Source organism: Canis lupus, chromosome Y (genome assembly GCF_048164855.1).
Source record: "Canis lupus baileyi chromosome Y, mCanLup2.hap1, whole genome shotgun sequence".
NCBI classification, from domain to species: Eukaryota; Metazoa; Chordata; class Mammalia; order Carnivora; family Canidae; genus Canis; species Canis lupus.
In genome coordinates, this window is record NC_132877.1 from 6,338,970 (window position 1) to 6,353,132 (window position 14,163).

Below are 14,163 nucleotides of genomic sequence, written 5' to 3' on the forward strand. Positions count from 1 at the left end.
CTGCTCCAGGTGGGGCGGGGGCCTCTGTCCGTCCCGGAGCCCTGGGAGGGTAAGGCTTCAGCCAAGGACCGTGAGGCCCCAGCGACGAGGGCAGGCCCCGGGGCAGGCGGAGCGGGCCCGGCGCGGCCGCTGCTCGCCTTCTCGGGCTGGGCCGCAGGCGTCCCGCTAAGTGACAGGCCGGGCGCAGAGGGTGCCACGTCTTCGTTCGCGCGAGGTGGTCGGACTGGCGAGTCCGGAGAGCCCAGGGCGGGGCGGGATCGCGGGGTGCGTCCTTGACGGGTCACGGCTGGAGCGACGGCAACTCTGGGACTTGCCAGGGTGGATGTCGGGAGCCCGCGGCGGGGTCTGCACCATGCCCTGCCGGAAAATTGTGCAGTCCTTTTCATTTACCTTTGAGAATAAAGAGTGTATTGCATTTGCTAAAATCATTGGCATGGGGCAGCCCGGGGGGCCCAGCGGGTTAGCACCGCCTTCGGCCCAGTGCGTGATCCTGGGGACCCGGGATCGAGTCCCACATCGGGCTCCCTGCATGGAGCCTGCTTCTCCCTCTGCCTGTGTCTCTGCCCCTCTCTCTCTCTCTCTCTCTCTAATAAATAAATAAAATCTGGCATTTCACACCAGTCCTCTGCAGTGCACCAACCTCTTGGCCAGCACTGCCAGGAGGTGGCGGTGCCACTGACGGTGGTTCTGTTCGGGTACTGATGTCATGGGACAATCAGTTAGGATTAGGTATTGGAGGATCGGACTTATCACTTTAATCTATTGTTTCTATCAATACGCTAATTAATTTTGACATGTCGGATAAGCAGAAGAATGTTACGAACCAGTCAAATTTTCCCGTTTTTGTGTGTTTATAACACACAGATGATGTTAATTACACTTACTGAGTTTAACAACATATATAAAAGATGATCTTCAATTCCAACACTCTCATTTGTGAGTTACCATCTGGTTTGGACCAAAGAATAAGAATTTGATTCTAAAGGTTTTTTTTGAACAGCTTGTAATAAGAGCTGTTTATATATTAATTACTTATTGAATTATTATGGATTTTAGTATTTTAATTTTCACGCAATTTGGGGCTTATTGTGGTGACATCTGCTCATATTTTGATACTTTATGGTATTTAGCGATTTCATCATAAGGCCATTTCCCCCCCCATGGCAATTTACAGCTCAATTCTAAAAATATTAATTTGCTTTCTGTTTCAGGTACTGTAAGGAGTATTATCCTATTTTGGCTCTACAGAAATTGTCTTCATTGTGAAATGTTTTTTTTATTTTATGAGCAAAATCAATATTCCTTTATCCCTGCTTCACTCCACTGAATAATTTCTACTCAAAGAGTTGTAGGGAAATTTTGTTTAAATCTCATTATTTTTCTTCAATGGTAGAGTTTTAAAAATTGCCCTGGTTATTACTTTTATCCTACATATCCTTATGATGTTTTTTTAAAAAATGTACCATAGGGATGCCTGGGTGGTTCAGCAGTTCGGCGGCTGCCTTCTAAGCTCAGGTTATGATCCTGGGATCTGGGATCGAGTCCCGCATCGGGCTCTCTGTGAGAAGCCTGCTTCTCCCTCTGCCTGTGTCTCTGCCTCTCTCTCTCTGTGTCTCTCATGAATAAATTTTTTAAAAAATGTACTGTAATGGAAATTAAGGACCTATGAACCTACCTGTTAAATCCTTTTAATCTCCTTTCTCTGAGGAGTATAGCTATAAATATGACTCAATGGGAATAACTTTGTTGAATTTCTTTAAAACATTTCATGAGGTTCTGTATTCACTAATAAGAAACACCTTTACTGGGATCCCTGGGTGGCGCAGTGGTTTGGCGCCTGCCTTTGGCCCAGGGCGCGATCCTGAAGACCTGGGATCAAGTCCCACGTCGGGCTCCCGGTGCATGGAGCCTACTTCTCCCTCTGCCTGTGTCTCTGCCCCCACCCCTCTCTCTGTGTGACTATCATAAATAAATAAAAATTAAAAAAATAAAAAGAAGCACCTTTACCCATTGCTTCGCTTGTGGATTTGAATTCTATTAACCTTGCACCTTTTTATCACTTAAGATGACTGAATAAGGATTTAGAGAAGATGACAGTTAATTTCCTTAGATTTTGAGCTTATAGACAGTAGTAGCTAATTTAAATGTCGGAGGCTGGATTCATTCACAACTGAGCACATTTTATGAGGAAGAAGGTAAATACTATTACGGCAGTGCTGGTTGATTGCTTAGTGTTTATATTGACTGAAAAGTAGAAACACGTTTTTGATATGAAGGTTATCTTAGGAGCTTACAAACCTGGCTTCTTCAGAAGTGCAAATGGTGGAACCCTTGTGAAATTGAACTGAATGACAACAGTAATGGATAAGTTGAACCATACTGAGCCAGTGCCTTTCTTTTGCTTTATGATAGGGAAGTCGAAAGGGGAAAAAAAGATTTTTTTTTTTTTGAAAAAAAGATTCTAATGTTGTTTCTTTGTGTTTTTAAACACAGAACGTACAAGGGTATATATGTATGCACATGGACATGCATGCAAGACTTCTAAAGATTAGCCCAAATGATGTCTATAAAGTTCCCTTAAAGTGTGTTTTCTTCTCTTAGAGGTGTATATAGTTTCTTGGTTGCATGTGAGACAGTCCCTAAGACAGAAGTATTTCAAATAGGCATTAATTATATCGTTAAAGGATACCAGTAGCAGAATCTGAACTAAAATTAATTTTATTTATTTTGAGACTCTTTTGGGATTTCTACACATACAGTTGATACCGACTGGCTACTCTCATTTCTCATCTTTCACTCTGCAAGTATAACTGCATTGTCTGCATTAAAGTGTAAGACAGATTGTGACATAATCAAATGTGTTAAGTTTGAGGTGAGGTGAAAAAGGGAAACAATGCCACCGATGTGAAAAAGAAAACAATGAAGTGGGAGAGGCCGGAGATGAATACTTCCCAAGGAATTTTAAGTTTCTTCTTCATATCTCGTTTCTCACCAGGCAGGTCCTGGCAGACACTTTGCAGTTAGTACGATCGGATGCTGGGGAGCTCACTGGTTCAAAGGTCTACACATGAAGTCACCATAAAGGTAAGCAACCCACTTGCTGTTGGATCTTTTCCTTTAGCTGAAATCCCTTAGAGAAGTGGAAGTGCATTTTGCCCAAACTGAGCAACTTCTGTTTTAAAATTATTTTTTTCAAGTCACGGGTCTTTCTCCTTGTTGAATTTGAAGGTAGTAGAGCACTGTGAGATCCTTATGGGTATATAGTAATTCTAAATGATGAATTCGCATTTTACTGCCTTCTAGAAATTTTGGACACTGTACCAGTTATCATAAACTTTTCTAGGTCTTACCAGGAGAGGATGACACCTTCTAAAACTAAAACCAAACTTCCTTGTCAACAGTGTGACTTTATAATTAATTTTTTGGTTTAATTTTATAAGGCACATGAGCATAGACATTGTCTCCTATATCTTAATTCTGTAAGATTTTTTTTTTTTTAAACACATTTTTTTTAAAATTTATTTATGATAGTCACAGAGAGAGAGAGAGAGGCAGAGACACAGGCAGAGGGAGAAGCAGGCTCCATGCACTGGGAGCCCGATGTGGGATTCGATCCCGGGTCTCCAGGATCGCGCCCTGGGCCAAAGGCAGGCGCCAAACCGCTGCGCCACCCAGGGATCCCTTAATTCTGTAAGATTACAGAATTAGATTAGAGAAACGAATCTTTTTTAAAGATTTGAAAAAAAAAACTGTTTAAGTTATCTCTACACCCAGCATGGGGCTTAAACTTAAAACCCCGAGATCAAGAGTTGCATGCTCTCAGGGCATCTGAGTGGCTCCGTGGTTGAGCATCTGCCTTGGGCTCAGGGCGTGATCCTGGGTGCTGGGATTGAGTCCCAGATCGGGCTTCCCACAGGGAGTCTGCTTCTTCCTCTGCCTGTGTCTCTACCCCTTTTTCTGTGTCTCTCATGAGTAAATAAAATCATAAAAAAAGAGTTGCATGCGCTACTGACTGAGCCAGCCAGGTGCCCTTGTGCTTTATTAGTTTTTTAATGCAGTTTCTGTGTATCTGCAAACTGATTTGCTAGGTAGCCTTGAAACTTATTAGAACAGCATGTAGATTATTATTTATAGGTCAAGGAGATGATAAACTTTGCAGAAGACCAAATCAAACAGGTGCCGAGAGTTGAAGCCCATATGCCAAACTAAAACAGATGGGCAGTTCTGTAAAAGTTGGTATCTTTGGGTAGATGGAGTTTTATTTTTTTTTTTGTTTGTTTGTTATTTTTTTTTAATTTTTAAAAATTTTTTGGAGGTAGATGGAATTTTAGGGTTTGATTTTATTATTTACCTTTTTTTTTTTTTTTTTTTTTTTTAAAGATTTTACTTACTTATTTGAGAGAGAGAGAGTTGAATGAGAGAGAGCGAGCGCAAGTAGGGGGAGAGGGAGAAGCAGACTCTCCCCGCTGAGCAGGGAGCCCGATGTGACCTGAGCTGAAGGCAGATGCTTAACTAACTGAGCCACCCAGGCAACCTTATTATTTGCTTTTTGTATCTGCTGTATTATTTAATTTTTATATTTGTATTTTTGTCTTTAATTTTTTTTAAAGATTTTATTTATTTATTCATGAGAGACACAGATTGAGAGAGAGAGAGAGAGGGAGAGACACAAGCAGAAGGAGAAGCAGGCTCCATGCAGGGAGCCTGACGTGGGACTTGATCCCGGGTCTTCAGGATCAGGCCCTGGGCTGAAGGCGACACTAAACCACTGAGCCACCTGGGCTGCCCCGTCTTTAATTTTTTTTTAAGAAAAAAATAAAACATCTTTCAGATTTTTAAAAACATAAAGATGGAAATTTGGTGATGAATTTTGCTTATTGCTTTAAAAAATTCAATCAGAACTGAGGTGATGGTCCTTAATTTAACTAGAGTATGTAAAGGGACACCTGGGTGGCTAAGTCAGTTAAGCATCTGATTCTTGATTTTGGCTCAGGTCATGATCTCTCAGGATTGTGAGATCGAGCCCTGCAATGGGCTCTGTGCTGGTGTGGAGCCTAACTTAGGATTCTTTCTCTGCGCGCCCCCCCCCCCCCCCCACCCAGCCCAAGTATGTAAAAATTGTTTGATAAAGTAAATGTATAAGAATCTTGATATTTTACTTAAATATTTCAAAACTGTAGTGTGCTGATAAAAACTAAAATTTCACAATGTTAACTAAGTTGAGTTTGTGCCTGGCTTTAACCTAACATAATATTTTCAAGATTCATCCGTCTTGTAGCATGAACCTTTTTTTTTTTTTATGGCTGAGTAATATTCCATTGTACGGTCATACCACATTGTTTTCATCAGCCGATGGACATTTGAGTTGCATTGACCTTCCAGTTACTATGAATCGTTATTCATATTTTTGCTGTTAGGAACATTTGTGTACACGTTTTTGTGCAGGCATCTCTTGAGTCATGTCAGGGAATAGAAGTGATAGGTTGCATGGTAACTATGTTTAGCATTTTGACGAACTTCTAGACTCTTCCATTCATCATTATGTTTTGAAATGTTGAACCATCTTCTAAATATTAGAGGGAAGATGGGAGAGGTCTGTTTGTCATCAGTGTGTTGATTGAGAATTAACTCAGTGCTTAGGGAACACAGGTTTCAATCGAATTGAGCGCACATTGAATTCCCACTGTGTGTGAGGGACTGGTGTTGAACTTTATAGATGACTATGGATTTTTTTTTTCTTGGTACCCTTTGGTGACTCATTGTATAGTTTACAGATGCAGATGGTCATTGGGGATTGTGCGAGGACATGACACTGTTGTGTACCTACTGCAGTACCCGCGTTGCAGGTGCATCAGTAAGATCGGGAGTCTTCTGTAAACCACATGCCCTGTCTCTCTCTGTCGGCTGCCATGCATCAGAAAGTGAGGACTCATAATATGCTCCCTTAGACTTACCTCGTTTCTACACGTGCCTCCTTTGAAAGACACTCGTGGCCGACCCTGGCAGTGGTGTTTCTTGCTCTCACTTTAAAGCGATAGGATTGTTCCTGAGGAGCATTCACATTTGGGGGCATCGCCTGCTAGTTAGCAGACAGGCAGCTTTTCAAGCTGGGAATAGACAAGGAGGAAGGCAGTTGTTGTCTAATGTAGAAACCAGAAACTCAGGACGCCTGAGTGGCTCAGCAGTGAGCGTCTGCCTTTGGCCCAGGGCGTGACCCTGGAGACCTGGGATCGAGTCCTGCGTCAGGCTCCCTGCACAGATCCTGCTTCTCCTTCAGCCTGTGTCTCTGCCTCTCTCTGTCTCTGTCTCTCTCTCTGTCATGAATAAATAAATAAAATCTTTAAAAATAAAGTAAAAAGGGAAAGAAACTGGAAACTCTTCAGTAGAGCTGGGAAAACCAGAGCATTTTCTGTCACGGGCCAGCCGGGCTCTGTGACAGCCACTCAGCTCTGCTGTTGTTGTGTAAAAACAGCTGTTGATCATACATAAACGAGTGGCCGTGGGTGAGTGCCAATAAAACTTTATTTGTGGACACTGGAATTTGAATGTCATATCAATTTCACGAGTCACAAAATATGGTTCTCTTGATTTTCTTCTCAAGCACTCAAAAATATAAAAACTATTCATGGCCTGCAGGCCACGGTTTGCTGGCTCTTACCTAAAGGAACACACCTGTTTTATTTCTCCCTCTCCTAACTTCTGCTTCTTGAATTGGCGGACATTTGGAGGAACAGCTCTGTGAGGTCCTTGATGTGATTAAGACAGAATCCAAGTCGTGGTCCCTTAGCAGACGCACTGCCAATGTTCAGGGAGCTAAGGCTTTTAGGAATGTGAGGGCTGCCCTGCCATGACCTGAGGAGTGGCCCTGGACCTTTGTCCGCGCCCTAAGGATTCTGTCAGAGGCGATCCCTCACCCCTTCCCAGGGGACATCTGGCCGTGTTGGAAGACCTGGTGCTACTGGCATCTGGTGGGCAGACGCCAGGGCTGCTGCTTAGCATCCTACCATGCACAGGAACGGCCCCACCACGGATTCAGGTGGTCCCAAATGTCTATAGGGCAAAGCCTACTCACTACTACTATCACTACTTTATTTTGTATTTTACATCTTTAACCAGTCTTGTGGCTGTGAAGATGTAAGTTGCTGAGCATTTGATGAGAAAACTTGTTTCTTGCATCTGCTGACATACATAGGCAGATCCTTGAAGTCTTATCTAATATGTAGGTTCCTAATATTTTTTTAAGATTTTATATGTTTATTCACAAGACACAGAGAGAGGCAGAGACATAGGCAGAAGGAGAAACAGGCTCACCACAGGGAGCCTGATGTAGGACTCAATCCTGGGACCCTGGGATCACGACATGAACCAAAGGCAGATGCTCAAGCCCTGAGCCACCAAGGTGCCCCTAGGTTAATAATATTTTTAAACATTTTTTTGAAAGATTTTATTTATTTGAGAGAGACTGAGAGACTGAGCATGAGCAGGGTGAGGGGCAGAGGGAGAGGAAGAAGCAGACTCCCTGCTGAGGATGCGCAGGGTTCAGTCCCAGGACTGCAGGATCACGAGCCAAGCCAAAGGTAGATGCTTAACCAACTGAGCCACCCATCTACCCCTTTGTGTTTTTGTTTTTTAATGTTTTTGTTACTCATTTAACTTGAAGCATCTAGAGGTGCTATTTTATGAAGACGTAAGAGTTCCACAGCACTTGATGGGTGAGGCATCGCCTGCTTTTACATCTTCTAGAGAAAGCCACAGGGTTTATTTTTTCAAAACTCCAAAGGCCATGTTCTATGAGTAAATGACCTCACTCATGACTCTGTGATACCGGAAAGGGAACTGTCAAGACCCAAATAAATCCTGCATATGTGGGTGAGAATCAGTGTCTTAGAAGCTTCATAGCCAGCCTGTGTGTCTTTCTAAAATTCGCTGGAGGGCCTCGTGTACGTTGTGGAGAAGCCATTTCCGATTTTTCAGTGTTAAAGGCAATTAAGTCTGTAAGTTGATTTAGGGATTAATCAGTGTTAATCAGTTAAAAGTGTTGGCTTAAACCAAAGTCTTGAGAAAAGCAGTATTCTTACGTAGAAGCAATAACTGGCAGTGTCTCCAAGGTAGTCTGCTGACATCTGGGTGCATGAGCTCACATGGTAGTTGTAGAGAGCAGGGGACTAGGAAAGGGCATCATGCGTACATCGTCTGGCTCTATGACGCAGGCTGTCTGAGCAGCGGTTTGCTGTTACTAGGTTGAGCACTTTTAGGAAGGCTTCCTTCTGGGGTTTCCTCCTGGACAGACAGAGATGGGTAAGTAGGGTGGAGAGTTTACAGAGTTTGAGAGGGGACTCTGTGGCCACTTGGGAGGTGCGCAGATGGTTTTGGAGGTAACCCCAGGGACCGGATGCCTTTCCTGTCACGTCAGCATCGGCTATTGATGTGCACACGGGTCTTGGATGAAGGCCCCAGCCAGCCATTAATTAACCCAGAAGGGCGGCCAAGTGCAGAAAGGACCCTTTCTGAAGGCTTCCCCCTGGGATGTTTTTTATTCCGTGAAGAGCGGCATTATTTTTCTAACACAAGAGCCCCTCCTCTGCTCTCCGAGCCCTGTAGCCTCATTTCCTACTTAGAAGCACTGAGTCGTTCTCATGCAGATTATTTCTGGAGACATTGCCAGGTTTTAATTACATTTTAATGAATGTGAAAACAGTTCATGTTCATAGGAGAAAATTTGGAAAATACGAAAAGCACACAGATAAATCTAGCGAAATTCCACCCCCAGAAGTAGATGTGAGACTTTTTTGGAAGGTTATCTACCATTTGTGTGTGTGTGTGTGTGTGTGGGCACGCGTGTCCATGCAAAACAAAATTTATCATGCACATTCCATCTTGAAACCTACTTTTTTCCAACGTAACACTGTATCATGGACATTTTGCCTGATGCTGAAATACTCTTTTAAGGACTTTATTGTACTGGTTTATTCCCATATTTTAAATGGTAGTACTGTTGCTAGGACTCTGGTAATAAAATAATAGACTCTAATAATAAAATAATAGTTGTTTCGTTATATTTATAATTATGGGCCATCTGACTTCAAGTCAATAAATAACTAAGATTAGTGAAAAATCTTATCTTTGGGTGGTATCTTTTCTTACTGTAAAATAATAGACATATACTCATTGGTCAGTATGACAATAAGTCCATGAAAGAAAGAAAGCAACCGGCACGTAACTACCATAGATTTTTTTTTTGTTATGATCTTCCCCCCCAATATTTTCCATGTGGATGTTTTTCTGTAGTTGGGGTCCAAGTGTAAATGCCATAATTTATTGAAACGTATTGTGATTGAGCAACAAAATGTTGGATCAGCTACATGTTGTCTTAATCACAGTTACGTAGGAGAAAGAGATAATGCGAAGTGACAACAAAGCCAGCCTGTTTCCCCTCCAAAATAAGCTGGTCCCCAAGCAGGTTTTAGGAAAGGATTATATGTAACTGCTATTACATGCATGAAACATTTCCTCCTAACCTGACTGCTGGGTTGTGTAATCAGAATCAACCCTGGGCTGTGTAAAGAGAGAAACACGTCATGAGGGAGGTCAGAGTGTCCATGGAGAAAGGCAGAGAAAGCGCCTGTGGTAGGATGAGGTCACTTGGAGTGGACTTCCCAGCTGCTCTGCCTCTCGGTCCTCAGGCTGCGTGGAGACCAGGCCCAGAGAGCTGAGCCTTTTCCAGAAGATTACTTTAAGTGATGGATTCTTCGGCATCGACGCCAGCAGGCTAAGAGGGACGAGAAATGAGACAAACTTTCTTCCCTCCCTGGAGGAAAAGAAATACTTTAAAAGATTTTAGGAGGATGTTTCGTAATGGGGTGGATTGTCATGGGAGCAGCGTTCCCCTCTGATGATACCAGATGAGCGCTGTTTCCCCTTAAAGCTGTGCTCACGATATGGGGACAGGGCCCCCTCCTGTTGGCAGGACGCTGGCTGCTCCGCCTTGAACTTGAGCGCCAGCTCCCAGGTGGGCCTGCCTTGGTCATTACGCTTAAGTAGCGACCCCAGCCCTGGCATCCTGCTGCTGGGGGCGCCCCTCTGCCTTCCCGGAGATTGCTGGCACGTAAAACCCTGCGAGGACCCGCTGAGTGAAAGGAAGGCCTTACACACCGTCTGTCCTGCGACTGAATGTTGAACTAACTGGTTCAGAACTGCGACCAGTGGGAGTTTCCGCCACCTTGAGATGAACTGGCAAGAGGTACCATAAATACGTCCGCGTGGGGTTTCTGCACCGCTTCAGCCCCAAGTTCCCGAGGCTGTAGGGAGGAAGGTGTCTCAGTGGCGGGGCCGCTGCGGACAGATGGACAGACAGACACATGGACGTGCCCTCAGGCGGGCTCTGGGCATCCCCAGGTCATCCTCAGGCAGCTCTGGGAGGGAGGGGACGTCGTGGCTTTCCCTGGGCGCCCCCCTGCGCTGAAGACCTCTCATCAGCCTAACTGAAGGTGACTCGGATCAGAACTGGGTCAGGCAAGAAAATGCACACAGATGCGCTGAGGAGGTGTCTGGTGTCTTGGGGGTTTTCTTGCTTCCCTTCTGTTGGAGGCCAAGGTGGCCGTCCCAGGGCTGGCAGAGCTCTCCTTTATCCTCAACCTGGAGAGGTCAGAAAGCCCTGCTGGAGTGTCCGAACTAGAGCTGGAAACGGATGCCATTCTGGAAACCAGCCAGGTGTTGAGCAGTGCACGGCGCCGGCACCCGTACACGGGAGGAGAGGACTAAATACCCGCCCGCGGCCTCTGTGGACACTGCTGGCTCTGACGGGTTTTACACGGGCTTGCCTGTTTGGAGCCCGCTGATCCACCGTTCCCAGGGGACCGGCTCTGAGCCGATCCCTCCAGAAGGCCCGTTTAAGTCCCTCTTTGGGAACATGCGCAGTTGGCTGGCGAGGCGGCATAGCTAGCTTGCCCTGGATCTCTGCTGTGCCTGCAGCCCTGCTCTGAGAATTTCTATAAAAGCATTCAAGCCTCACAGCCTCTCCCAGCATAGGGGCTATTGCTTTCCTGAATTTGGAGATGAGAAACTGAGGCACGTTTGTGGATCTGGAGCTAGAAAGGGGTGGCGACGTGATTAGAAATCAGGCTGTCTGGCTCTTAACCACTAGGCGCCCTGAATCCCACAGTTTCCCCCTGACTGTATGCAGCCAGCACAGGCATGTGCCCGCAACGATCGTTCTTCCAGAATGAAGAGAGGACACGAGCCAGCCTCTACCCCACGTGATAGGCGTTCATGGTGTTTCACGTCAGACCGTAACCCAGACGGCGATCTTCCTGCCCTGGGTGCAGGGGAGCATTTGGTGCATCATAAAAGGTCGACGTCGTTCTGATGCAGCGCCCCCCGCCCCCCCCAATGGCTCCTGCACTGCTTTCCTCTCTTCCTCTTCCCCTCTTTCTCCCCAAATGCTGTCATCATCAGCAGGAACGTACCCTCCCCATCTTCCAGAGCTTCTCTCCTTGAACTCGGCCGCCCTCTCATACTTTGTGGGGCTTTTTGGGGCTTGGCTAGGGGAGCCTCTCATTATCCACGTAGATACCTTAACAGCTTAAAGGAAGAGGTGTGTGTGCCGCTGTGTGTATGAATGTGATCAGTCCCTGCTGCTGCCAGACACTGTGCCTCGACTGCAGCAGATCCTCACTGTTTTCTCTCTCATCTCCGCCTACCTCATTGCCCTTCGGCACAGAAAGTGCTGGGCAAAGCGCATGGATATGTCTTCATTTGCAGGAGGATTTCAGTAAATATGGGGCTAGGATCCGGGTGTGCATATCTGATGTGAAAGACCTCCTGCTTTCCAAAGTGAAGGCTTCTCACTCTCTTCACACGGCTTTCTCTCCTCAGAGGAGTTTGTTGGAAATGACACACGGTGCTGATAATTTAATAAAGTACGCAGGAAGAGCTAGAGCCATAGTGGGATTGGCGATCTTACGGTGCCTCTAAACCCAGATAGGCCAGCCTCTTCGTGGTAAATGTGCCTTCTCTGTGTTCTCATTTCAGATAGCTGCGGCTCTAATGGGGGGCAAGCAGGGTGAGTTAGGGGATTCATTGTGGTGGGGTTATTTTGGCTGAGGTCCCGAGTGGTGAGATAGGGACTGGCAAACCTGGGCCAGAGTGAGGGTCAGGCCCAGAACCTCATTGGAGGGGGGTGGTCACTGAGTGGCTCTGCAAAGCATCCATGGGTATGCACATTTCTGGGCAAGGGACACAGTGGGGACACAATGGGGTCACAAGGACCCAGGAGACATGTCCTATGGCCTCGGTATGCTCTTTCTTCCCCCTGAAATCATCCCAGTGGTAGTTTTATATTGTCCCATTTTTTTGACACAAAGCATATAAATTAAAAAGCAGACTTCCGAGCTTCCTGGAAGAGGCCTATTCATAGAGACAAGAAGTTAGACAGAAGAGTGGGTGCCAGAGCCCAAGCAGTCGGGGGGAATAATGAGTTAGTGTTTAATGGGGTTGGGGATTCAGTTTGGAAAAATGAGAACATTCTGGAAATGAATGCTGAGGATAGTTGCACAACAGTGTGAATGCACTTAATGACAAATGCGCACTGGAGGGGTTACGACTGTAAATTATACGTTCTGGTTACCACATTGCAGACAGAAGAGCTGAACCATTCGTGTCCGTCTGACTTTCCTTTGTCTGCTGTAGACAACCCTGCCTGTCCTGTCCCCATGGAACTCGTGCAACGTAGAGCAGCTCATGTTAAGGGTTTCACAGCCTCACCTTGCTTTTTCTTCGCCATCAGAGACAGCTGTTTCATCTTTAAGCAAAGGCAGGTGTGGCGGGGCTTGAGAAGTAGTATCCCTACAATCGAAACTCCTACCGTCGAAGTGATTCCTCACGACCGGTGATCGTAGAGGACGACGAGGGCCTCTTCCCTCGTCTTCGCTTGTGCGCGGCCTCAGAACACGGCATGCACCGGGCAGGTGGCGGGAGAGGCGAATGTCCTCGCTGACACCCCGAAACCTTGTGCTGGGAATGCCCCCCACCCCCCCTGCCTGGTTGCGCTGCCTGCACCAGCAGGGCTGTGAGTGCCACGAATGCCAGTGCGTTTACTTACATGATGTTACGCAGCAGAACCCTGGGGGGAATCTGTCATTTTATTCTAACATCCTCCTGGGAAACTGAGGTCTCCTCTCGGAGGAAACAGGAACTTTACTTCCCACCCTCATGAGTGGATGTGGGTGAGGTTAGTCTAAACGGTAACTTTTGCCGAGTGAAGATGAGTCATTTTACTCATCGGTGTCCAAAGAGTAAAGTGGACCCCGCAGAACCACCACCACCACCTTCGAGCACGTTGCTTAGCGGTATTGCAGCTAAACACCCCCATTAATTGTTGGTCTCTCTTGATTTCAGTGTAATCCAACCCAGTGACCTGAAGGGCGCCTGGGTGGCTGGCTCAGTGGGTCAAGCGTCTGCCTTTGGCTCAGGTCATGATCTCAGGGTCCTGGGATCGAGTCCCGCATTGGCCTCCCTGCTCAGTGCAGGGGGCCTGCTTCTCCCTCTCTCTCTGCCCCTCCCCCTGCTCGCTCTCTCTTCCTAAAATAAATAAATAAGGGCAGCCCGGGTGGCTCAGCGGTTTAGCACTGCCTTCGGTCCGGGGCGTGATCCTGGGGGCCTGGGATCGAGTCCCACGTTGGGCTCCATGTGTGGGGCCTGCTTCTCCCTCTGCCTGTGTCTCTGCCTCTCTCTCTCTCTCTCTCCCCCTCTCTGAATAAATAAAAAAGATCTAAATAAATAAATAAATAAATAATCAGTCAATCATAAACCGATCAACCCAAGGAGTTGAGTGAACTGAACATTGCTGGTAGGTTTACAGTCAGTTCAAAGAACATTCTCGTGTCTGTATTGAATAGTCTAAAAATATATATGTACATTGTACTTCACTAGTTAAATCCTTTCTCTTCTTCTGGAGTTAGGTTTTATTATTATTTTTTTAAAGATGTATTTATTTTACAGAGGGAGAGCATTTGCATGCGGGTGCATGTGAGGAGGGGGCAGGGGCAGAGGGATTGAAACTCCGGCAGACTCCGTGCTGAGCACGAATCAGACACGGGGCTCCATCTCATGACCCTGAGGTCATGGCCTGAGCCGAAATCAAGAGTCAGACGCTCAAGAGTCAGA

The 14,163-nt window shown here is 46.1% G+C and overlaps 1 protein-coding gene across 3 annotated transcripts in view; it reads left to right on the forward strand.

The window, feature by feature from the left end:
* The window catches only part of LOC140629083 (F-box-like/WD repeat-containing protein TBL1X), a 212,219-nt gene that overhangs the window by 142,871 nt on the left and 55,185 nt on the right, over positions 1-14,163 (forward strand). For all 3 annotated transcript variants that reach the window (XM_072818500.1, XM_072818499.1, XM_072818501.1), the window contains one exon: positions 2,996-3,084. The gene's annotated coding sequence lies outside the window, so the exon portion shown is untranslated. The remainder of the gene's footprint in view (positions 1-2,995; positions 3,085-14,163) is intronic.